At 58.5% G+C, this 10,256-nt stretch overlaps 1 long non-coding RNA gene across 1 annotated transcript; it reads left to right on the plus strand.

The window, feature by feature from the left end:
• The first annotated feature begins 8,445 nt into the window (after positions 1-8,445).
• LOC144168097 (uncharacterized) lies at positions 8,446-9,415 on the plus strand. The gene is made up of 2 exons (XR_013322160.1): positions 8,446-8,562; positions 8,706-9,415. It is a non-coding gene; the product is annotated as an uncharacterized LOC144168097 (long non-coding RNA).
• The last annotated feature ends 841 nt before the right edge of the window (positions 9,416-10,256 follow it).

The following is a 10,256-nucleotide window of genomic DNA, read 5'->3' on the forward strand; positions in this document are numbered from 1 at the left end:
GCCGCAGTGTTTTCTTTACGCGCTTTCCGTGATTGCTTGCTGTACTCTTTTTATATTGCTCTCAACTTGCTTTGTTTGTTTTTTCCTACCTTGGTTTTCCCGGAATAAACCGGTGATTTGTTCTCATGCGGATCGGCGTTACTTCGTCGGGCGGGTTGGGGCTCGCGAACCCTTTATGCTCGAAGGGGGATCCTTCACTGGCGCCCAACGTGATTTCTTTCTTTTTTCCTGTTCTCGTCTTCGAGCCTTGACTCGCCCCGCGAGCTACACTGCCGCCTGCATGTGGGAATGCTTGCAGGATGCTTCCGAAGTGTGTATGCTTTGTTGGGGCCGCTAACCTTTTTTCACGCAGCGTTGACCGGCGGATTATGCGCCCCAAAAGCCGGCCGTGCCTACTTTGCGAGCATCACCTGGCCAGCGGAGGATGCTTCCAATTGTCTGCCACAAGCCAACGCTCAACGACAAAGCTGGCTAAAAAAAAAAAAAAGAGCGGCCAAAAGCTGCGCACCAAATCTTGTGAGTGACCCGCCACAAAATTTGCGCTTGTCGACAAAGTGTAACCGCTGATTGTCCGGGCGCGCCCACTTCGAAGCATTTTTATTTCTGCGCCGGTCAGAGAGGTTGTATTTCAGGCCTGGGTTGACAGTATTTTGCAGCTACAACTATGTCGACGGACGAGAATGCTGTTCCTCAGTAAAGCGAAAATGCCTCCGCACTTCTCTTGGATGGTACTGCGCAGACGGACCCGCTATCAGACAACACAAAGACAATTCTTGACTTGATGGCCCAACTGATAGCATCGAAGGCCGAGTTTGAAAAGCAACTGTTGTCGCTTCAGGCTAGCAAGCTTAACACTGAGGCATTATGCAGTGATCGGGCGCCACAAGATAATCAATTCAACTGTCACTGCAATGCGTCGTTGCGGTTAAACTTAGCCGTGCCAACGTACACAGGCTATACAGACAAGAAGTCTGTTTTCGACTTTCTTTATGAATTGTCGGACTACCAACAAGCCATGGCAATTTCAGACAGCGTGCTCATAAGCAGGATCTTGCCAGTTGCTTTGCAGTCAGCAGCCGGTGTTTGGAGACGTCACCAGAAGCCATTTGAGCATATGATGGACTTCAAGGAGCGCTTTAAGCTGGAGTTTCGGCCTCCCGGGTATGAGTACCGCATCAAAGACGAACTTCGCGCACGGACACAGGGAGACGGTGAAAGCCTTCGCGAATATGTGCGTTGTATGCAGGACCTGTACGAGCGAGCGGAACCGGCGGCACCCGAGGCAGAAAAGGTTTTCCGGGTCGTCCGACAGTGCCACCCGAGGTTCCAGCCGTACTTGCGATCCCGGCGGTTCTCCAACTTCGATGACCTGGCAAAGGAGGCCACAGCCATACAAGCTTCGCTGATGGCCACAGAATCCTACCAACCACCACCGCCTAAAGAGGCGTGCTTAGAGCCTTCCTGTGCGTGCATACCGCAGGCCCCCTCCAGGCGAGACCAGCCCAGATCACACTGGAAGAGAGCAACGCAGCGAGCCAGGAAGGCAGCGCTGTTCGCATGCGTGGGGTCCGTCACCCGGCAACCACGAGGGAACGGCCAGAGGCAAACAGCAGAGACCAGCCACGGCGGGGAGGGCTGCAGCGCTGACTCACCCCAGCGGTGCGGCGCCACCGTGGGAAGCTGTTGCAGCGCTGACTCACCCCAGCGGTGCGGCGCCACCGTGGGAAATGGTTGCAGCGCTGACTCACCCCAGCGGTGCGGCGCCACCGTGGGAAATGGTTGCAGCGCAGACTCACCCCAGCGGTGCGGCGCCACCGTGGGAAATGGTTGCAGCGCCGACTCACCCCAGCGGTGCGGCGCCACCGTGGGAGATGGTTTTCAAGCGCCGACTCACCTCAGTGGTGCGGCGCCATCGTGGGATCGCCCGTTCGGCCGGAATGACCAGAGGCAAGTACCTCACAGTAGGGAGACATTTCCTAACCATCGGAAATCCATCTGTGCAGACATCAGCAAGGAAGTCGTGTCCAAATCACCCGAGTCGAGCAACAAGGAAAGGCGGCAAGCGGCTTTCCACCAGACCGTGTACTCAAGTTCTGCGAGCTCGGAGGCGCCACCCCGCCCGGACACAGGGCAGCCGACCGGCGCAAGCGACAATGCACTGGTATTCTGGTCATCCTACCACCCAGCGGCACGCTGTGCACACCCTCTCGCGCAACCAATCGAGATACGCCACTTGAAACTGCGGCGAGACTCGCCGCATCGCGGCAGGCAGCAGTGCACAAACCCGCAGATGCAGCAGTGCAAAGACCCACTGCCGCCAAGGCGGCCAAAACGGCCACCGAAAGCTCGGCGCGGACGGCGGGTGCAGGAGCAGAGCCAAAATTCCACACCAACTGTCTTCGAGCATGCCGCACCCTGCATGAACGACATGGAAGGCGGGAACTTGGTGCAAAAGGCACACGAAGAGCCTCCAGCGAGCAACAATCAGCGCATGGTGAGCTGTTGGCCTTTGGCCCTTGGCGGACAGGCTGCAAGCGTGGACAATGCACCTTTCATTACAGTTAAGGTAACCGGCCTGATTATACCTGCCCTACTGGACACTGGAGCAACGGTTTCTGTGTTTGGAGACGCTGTCGGAGAATGGTGCTCTCCGAGGAAGATCAAATTCCGGCACGTAAGCACCAGTATCAGAACAGCTTCAGACCAGGTTGTGCCGATTACAGCGGCAGCGAGACTGACGGTAATCGTTGATGGCCGCAAACACAGGCAGCGGTTTTTGTACCTCCCCGGTCTTTCCTGTCCAGCCATTCTGGGCCGTGATTTTATGGCCAGAACAGGGCTGGTGCTTGACGTGAAGGCCGGAAACTACCATTATGGGCCTGGAACGCCGCTAAACAGCTTTGCGGCAGGACCATCAGAATCGCTGTCAGGGTTGCTGACAGCGGAGACCACTGCGGGAAATGTTGAAACTGGTTTGCGAACAATCTTGATGTCGTTCGCAGGACCACCAAAGGAACAATCGCGGCTCGCAGCAGTACTACAACCCTTCACAGCTATGTTCACGGAAGCTCCGGGTACTGTGAAGATTTTGGAGCACCACATCGAGACGGGAGAGGCGCGTCCACTACGGTTCAACCCGAGGCCCTTGAGCGTCCACAAGCAACCACAGCTGGACGGAGCCCTGCAGGAGATGGTAAATACAGGAGCGGTGAGGCCATCAAAAAGCCCTTGGGCATTTCCGATTGTGTTGGCGGATAAGAAAGATGGTAGTGTCCGCATGTGCGTAGACTACAGGCGCCTAAACGCGATCACCACGAGAGATTCGTATCCCTTTCCATCCATCGATGCGGTTATGTATGCACTAGGTTCAGCAAAGGTTTTTACCACACTTGACTGTAGCAGAGGTTTCCTACAGATCCCTGTAGCGGAAAAGGATATCGAGAAAACAGCGTTCACTTGTACCAGAAGGTTGTTTGAATTCGTGAGACTGCCTTTCGGTTTGTCGAATTCCCCAGCAACTTTCCAGCGCGTGATGGACATTGTGCTGGGGGACGCGAAGTTCAACTACGCGATGGCGTACATGGATGACGTGGTTGTGTTTTCCGACAACCTTGACGATCATGTTGTTCATTTGCAGACTGTGTTGGAGCGCATGCAGAGCGCAGGCCTAACAGTAAACCCCCGCAAGGTACAACTGGCTGCCAGCAGGATCGAGCTCCTGGGCTTCGTTGTGGACCAAGGTTCAGTCCGGCCAAACGAGGAGAAGCTCAAGGCGATCTTGCAGTTCCCGAAACCAGAGAACGTCAAAAGTCTGCAGCGCTTCCTGGGTATGGTCGGCTTCTACAGGCACTTCATTCCGAACTGTGCGGACTTGGCACGGCCCCTCCATCAGCTGCTAAGGAAGGGTGCCAGGTGGTCATGGACGGCTTCGGAGGAGCAGGCGTTTCAGGCCCTATCAACAGCCATCGCCGACACCACAAGCCTGCGGTTGCCAGATCTCAACCGCCCCTTTGTTGTCCAAACCGATGCAAGTGAGTACGGCATAGGGGCTGTTTTGCTACAGGAGCATAGCGGCGAACTGTACCCTCTGGCATTCGCCAGCCGCACTCTCTCGGCGGCCGAACAGAACTATTCAGTGACCGAAAAAGAGTGTCTTGCCATAGTGTTCGCCCTCAAAAAGTTTAACATGTACTTGGATGGAGCAGATTTTATGATACAGACTGACCACCAAGCACTCTCATGGTTGTCACGGCTTCAGAACCCTGCGGGTCGCCTCGCACGCTGGGCGCTAAACCTGCAGAAGTATCACTACAAGGTGGAATACAAGAAGGGCACCAGCAACAAAGCCGCGGACGCCTTGTCTCGCGCACCCCTACCAGCACCACAGCAACCCGAACCCCAGGTCTTCGCGGTTACAACACCTGCAGAAGCTTGGGGAACCCTGGTAAGTCGCCAGAAGATGCTTGAAGTGCAGCAGGCCAACGAACAGTGCAAGCGCATTCGGGAGTCCATTACGGCCGCGGAGAACGACGATACTACAGCGGCACGGGCCCCGGACTACGACTGCTACGTCCAAAGCCAAGACGGCTTGCTACTGCGGTACATCCCAAGTGCGGATACGGACAGTGGTGAGTATCCCTTTCGGGTATTCGTACCAAAGCGCCTAAGGCGGTCTTTTCTGGAGTATTACCACGACACCGCCCTCGCAGGTCATAGTGACGGACAGAAAACATATGAAAAGCTATGCCGCGTTGTCACCTGGCCTTTCATGAGAAAGGAGGTAATGAAGTACGCCCAGACATGCCCAGTTTGCCAGTCTGTAAAGCCAAGAGGAGGTAAACCACCTGGCCTCATGAAGTCAGTCGAGAGCCGCTTCCCTTGGCAGATCGCGGCTTGCGACGTGATGGGTCCATACCCAAGATCGGTAAAGGGCAATCGCTACCTCCTTGTAGTCACAGATCATTTCTCCAAGTGGGTCGAGCTTTACGCGTTACGTAAACTTGATTCAAAGTTGATCTGGGACAAGTTGTTGGATACGTTCACCCGCTTTGGATTTCCAGAACAACTCATAACGGACAATGCGACGTACTTCACCAGCAAGAACTTCGTGGACACTTTGTCACGATTTAGTCCCGCGTTCGTGAACCTGGGAGGGTAGGGGTACCCTCCAGCCGAGAGACGACATGCAGCGTGCTGGTGGTGACGGTGACTGACCCCCGAGCAGCCGTGCTCGGAGGTGTTTATTGCCCGGCCACACACAAGGTTGCCCACCGAGCCTGGTGGGGCCACTGAACTTAGCGGCCAACGAATATCAGGGATGGGGGGCGCCACACACTTGTCACACCCCTCACCCCCAAGTTTGTTTGTCCTACACAAACACAAAACACCTGTCCCCCCGGCGAGTACCGGTCCGGAGGTCTCCGCAGTCTCTCACTCCGCCGGAGCACAGGTGTCGAGGCCGTTGTGGCAGCATTAGGTGCTGCCTGTGTCACGCTCGCACCAGCTGTCAGCCTTCCCGGTGTCGAAGGACTTGCGCGTGGTGCCGCAGTGGCGCGAGTAGCACCAGCCCCTGGTGCTGTGCTGGCAGCGGTCGGTGAAGCTGGCTCCCCTTGAAGGAGTCCAGGCTGAGGCAGTGCACCGGGCCCGTGGACAGGCAGCCCGGCTGCGCCATCAGGGGCGCCAGCACCTGCTCGGGCGCGTACGGGTCCCCGCACACCATGCACAGCATCAGCCGCAGGTCCGGCCGGGGCCCCGCGACCGCGGGCAACGCCTGGTAGATGCGAAGCCGGCCCGCCTGCCGCTCGATGCTCTCCACCAGCGCGCACAGCGCCTGCTCCAGTCGCACGGGGTCCAGGCCACCGCCGTCGTCCACGAAGGGGCACTGCAGGCTCTTGGCCCGGTTGATGCCCTCCTCGCACATGAAGTCCCCCTAGCCCGCAAACACCATGACTAGGGGCAGGCCGTGGAAGGGCAGCCGGTCTTCCTGCTCCAGGTTGGCCAGCAGGGTCTTCTCGAGGCTCTCGCGGATGTACTCCAGCCCCAGCTGGCTGGCGTACACGCACAGGCAGCCCTGGGGCAGGGGCTCCGTGCGGAACGAGTTGTGCGGCAGGCCCACGTCGCCGTCGATGATCCTGAAGTCCAGCGCGTACTGGACCTTGTCGTCGAGCCGGAAACCCTGCGGGAGCACCTGCCGCATAGCCTGCGCCACGTGCTGGGCGCTGGCCCTGGCACCCAGCACCACCAGGTGCAGCAGGCGGCCGTTGGTGCCCAGCACCCCGCCGCCGTTGGTGCCGGCCTCTCGCCGGTGCAGCAGCTGCTCGATGACACCGTCCATGCAGTCGGGCTGGACGGGGCAGTGCTCCCCCTGGCACCTGAATGCTTGCCGCCGTGCCGGTGAATGTCCCCACCTCGGGCTGGAACAGGGCCTCGAACTTGGTCAGGAGGGCGGGGACGTCTGCCACTGCATGCACTGCTTCCTGGTACTCCGGCAGCCTCACGCCCAACGCCTGGATCCAGTTCCGGCCCAGCAGCGTCGGTGACGGCCCCTTGGTCAGGTACAGGGGAAGGGTGGCCTCCCTGTCGCCAAGGCGGACGCTGACCTGGGCTTGACCCTCGACTTGGGCGAGCTGTCCGGAGTAGCTGCGCAGCATGACGCCCGACGCCTCGACGGCCACGCCAGGGAAGGTGCGCTTGAAGGCTTTCCCGGCCATGACCGACGCACTGGCCCCTGTGTCCAACTCCATGGAGATGGGGCGCCCGCAGACTTCGACAGTCAGCCAGTATGGTGGCACCGGCGGCTGCACTGTGGCCGCGTGCCACATGTCGAACATCTGCGGGTCTTCGGCCACGGCGTGAAGCCTAGCCGCTGCACCCGAAGCTGCTGCCACACGCCCCCGCCGCCTACCCTTGCGCCGACTCCCTCGGCCGTGGGCTGGCGCGGAACCTGTGCTCGGCGCCGGCTGCTGCTTCCATCCGTCCGCCGTCGTCCCCCCTTGGCACGCCCGAGCAATGTGCCCAGTTCTTCCGCACGCAAAGCACTCCGCTTGCGCGAACTGGCACTGGGATGGGGGGTGGTCACCACCGCAGCGAACGCACCTGCCATGCCGTGCCGCCATCTTGTTCACCGCCGCCTCCGCCGACGGTGCACCGGCCGCACGCGCTAGCTCGCCCGCGTCCTTGGCCGCAGCCTCCATCGCCAGCGCTGCCTTCACGGCGTCGTCCAGCGAGGGGTCGGGAAGCTCCAGGAGTCGCGTCTGCATGGCGGGGTCGTTGATGCCGCATACGAAACGGTCCCGGAGCAGCGAGTCGAGCTGCTCCCCGAAGGCGCAGCCGCTCGCCAACCCTCGCAGCGCTGCGACGAACTGCCCGAGCGTCTCTCCGTCTCGGCGGCTCCGGTTATTGAAGCGAAAACGCTCCATTAGCGTCGACGGAGCCGGGCTGTAGTGCGAGCGTAGCGTCGCGAGCAGCTCACCCAGCGACTTGTCGTGCGACGTGGCCGGCTTGAGCAGGTCGAGCAGGAGAGCGAAGACGCGGGTCCCGCAGCTGGCCAGGAAGATGTCGCGCTGTTTCGCCTCGGGTGTGTCGTTCGCCCGGAAAAACACGCCGACTTGCTCCTCGTAGACCGGCCAGGCGGACCCTTCACCCTCGAACGGCTCGAGCCTCCCGTACAGCGGCATGGCGTAATGGCGGCTGGCTTGAGGGGGCGGTGTCTCGGCGTTCTCGGTGGCGGCGTTCACGGTGGCTTCGGCCGCTCCGCGGGCTTCTTCCCTCGTCGCCAGTGTCAGTGGCGACGAGTGGCGTCAGTGGCGACGAATCCCATCCTCGTCGCCAGTGTCACGATTTAGTCCCGCGTTCGTGAACTTGGGAGGGTAGGGGTACCCTCCAGCCGAGAGACGACATGCAGCGTGCTGGTGGTGACGGTGACTGACCCCCGAGCAGCCGTGCTCGGAGGTGTTTATTGCCCGGCCACACACAAGGTTGCCCACCGAGCCTGGTGGGGCCACTGAACTTAGCGGCCAACGAATATCAGGGATGGGGGGCGCCACACACTTGTCACACACTTGTTCGGTTCTGGGCGTAGTACATAAAAAGACTACTCCGTACCATCCACAAGCCAACATTACGGAACGTGTCAACAGGAACTTGAAGATGATGTTGGTGGCCTTCACTGAACGCCACAAAGACTGGGATGCTTGCCTCTCGGAAATGGCGTTTGCAACTAGGACTACGGTCAATCGCTCGACCGGCTTTACACCGGCAGCCCTGCTGTTTGGCCGCGACCTGTGTTTTCCTGTTGAACATTCATTCAGTGACCAGGTCGAGGTGCGCCCTCGCACTTATGTTAAGTATGCGCAGGATCTTTGCAGCAGCCTGAACGAGACCATCCAGGAGGCCAGGCAACACCTGGATTTGGCACGACTCCAACACAGCCGGCAGTACGACAAGCGGCGCCGGGTTGAGTTTTCTGTCGGGGACCTGGTACTGCGCCGCACACATCCGTTGAGCGATGCAGCAAAAGGGTTTGCTGCTTCCCTGGCTGACCGATGGGAAGGTCCTTATGAGGTAACAAAGCGCCAATCTCGGCTGACATATCGCCTTCGCAACCTAAACGGAGGACGGCATACGGGTCCCGTACACATTGACGACCTTAAGAGATATTACGAACGGCACTCGGAAGAAATATAATCTTGTTCATATTCTTCCAGGATGCCCTACCCGCTGAACGATACAGCAACATGGCTCGAGCGGGGAGACCCTCCTAAACCCGCATTCATCTCAATCCCACTGGAGAAGTCTTCCTCTACGGCAGCCCCAGCGCTTCTCGGACAACTCGGGAGTTGTCCGGTCTTGGGGGAGGGGGAGTGTAGGGACGCAGCCCCTACGAGCGCCCGCGCAGGGTGATTACGGTGAAGTGCGCGCGTCGAACAGCGATAGTGGCGTCAGTGCGTCATGAGCCCATGCGCGCGTGTGTGATGAACAGTGAGACGGGACAAATACGTGTAGTGCGCATACAACCCGGAACATGCGCACAACCAACAGAGTGGCGTAAAAGCGGCGCTCACAGGAGAGCCGGGGGGGAGTGCGCACCGGGGCACACGCGAGAGCGGCTGCTACCGCGGGCTGCGGACGGGACCGACGGGCGGCCAGCCACAGCAATGACGCCTGGATAGCGAGGAGCAACCAGCGTCCGCGGCGGACGCTCTTTACCCGTCGTCGGCCCAAGTGACTGGAGACGTCGTCGTGAGTGTACGGCACCATGCTGTAACTTTCTGGACAAGCAGGGCGTCAACCGCCGCAGTGTTTTCTTTACGCGCTTTCCGTGATTGCTTGCTGTACTCTTTTTATATTGCTCTCAACTTGCTTTGTTTGTTTTTTCCTACCTTGGTTTTCCCGGAATAAACCGGTGATTTGTTCTCATGCGGATCGGCGTTACTTCGTCGGGCGGGTTAAGGCTCGCGAACCCTTTACGCTCGAAGGGGGATCCTTCAAGACCTACCACACACGCATGCTCAGGTTATCAGTGCCGTGCGATAATCGCGTTTTTAAAGCAAAGCTTTCTACCTCTACCCCCAAAAGGTTCCTTCGCGACCGTTGGTGTCACCAGAAAACTCCCGCGAAGAAATAAAAGAATTCCCTGCACCACCAGGAATCGAACCTGGAACTAACAGAGCAACAAAGCTAGAGCCCGTCGTCCTACCGATTAAGCTACGAACCCACGCGGAGCCGGGGAAGACAAGTGGTGCACTCACCAAGCACATCTAGGGGTATAACCCCTGCGTTCTTGCTAAATGTCGCGCGAAAGCGATTAAAGGAAGCTCACACCAACTCATGGCATCTCACTTCTAGTACGCCAATGGGCCTGTGGCTTCCAGTGTTCACGTAAAAATCTTAGCTCCTTGTCGTCCCCCCTCACGCCAATCGATACCTCAATGAACACATTCAAATACTCCTTGATGGCCAGGCCATCACTTAAAGCCCCAGCATCAAGATCCTGGGCCTCCATTTTCAGGCCAACACCAAGAGTGACGTATCTTTACAGCGCCTCAAACACACAATCAATAAATCACACACATGATCAGGCGAGTTGCCACCAAGAAGCGAGACCTCAAGGAATCCCATACCGTTCGATTAGTTCAAGCTTTTGTACTCTCGAGAATCACTTACGTCAACCCCGTGTCTTCTTCTCGGCAAGGAGTACGTAAACATGCCTTATATAATGATTAGAAAGGTGGTTGGGCAAGCCATTGGTCTTCCAA

This window comes from Haemaphysalis longicornis, unplaced genomic scaffold (assembly GCF_048455015.1).
Source record: "Haemaphysalis longicornis isolate Haplotype H1 unplaced genomic scaffold, Haemaphysalis longicornis Haplotype H1 scaffold_1, whole genome shotgun sequence".
NCBI classification, from domain to species: domain Eukaryota; kingdom Metazoa; phylum Arthropoda; class Arachnida; order Ixodida; family Ixodidae; genus Haemaphysalis; species Haemaphysalis longicornis.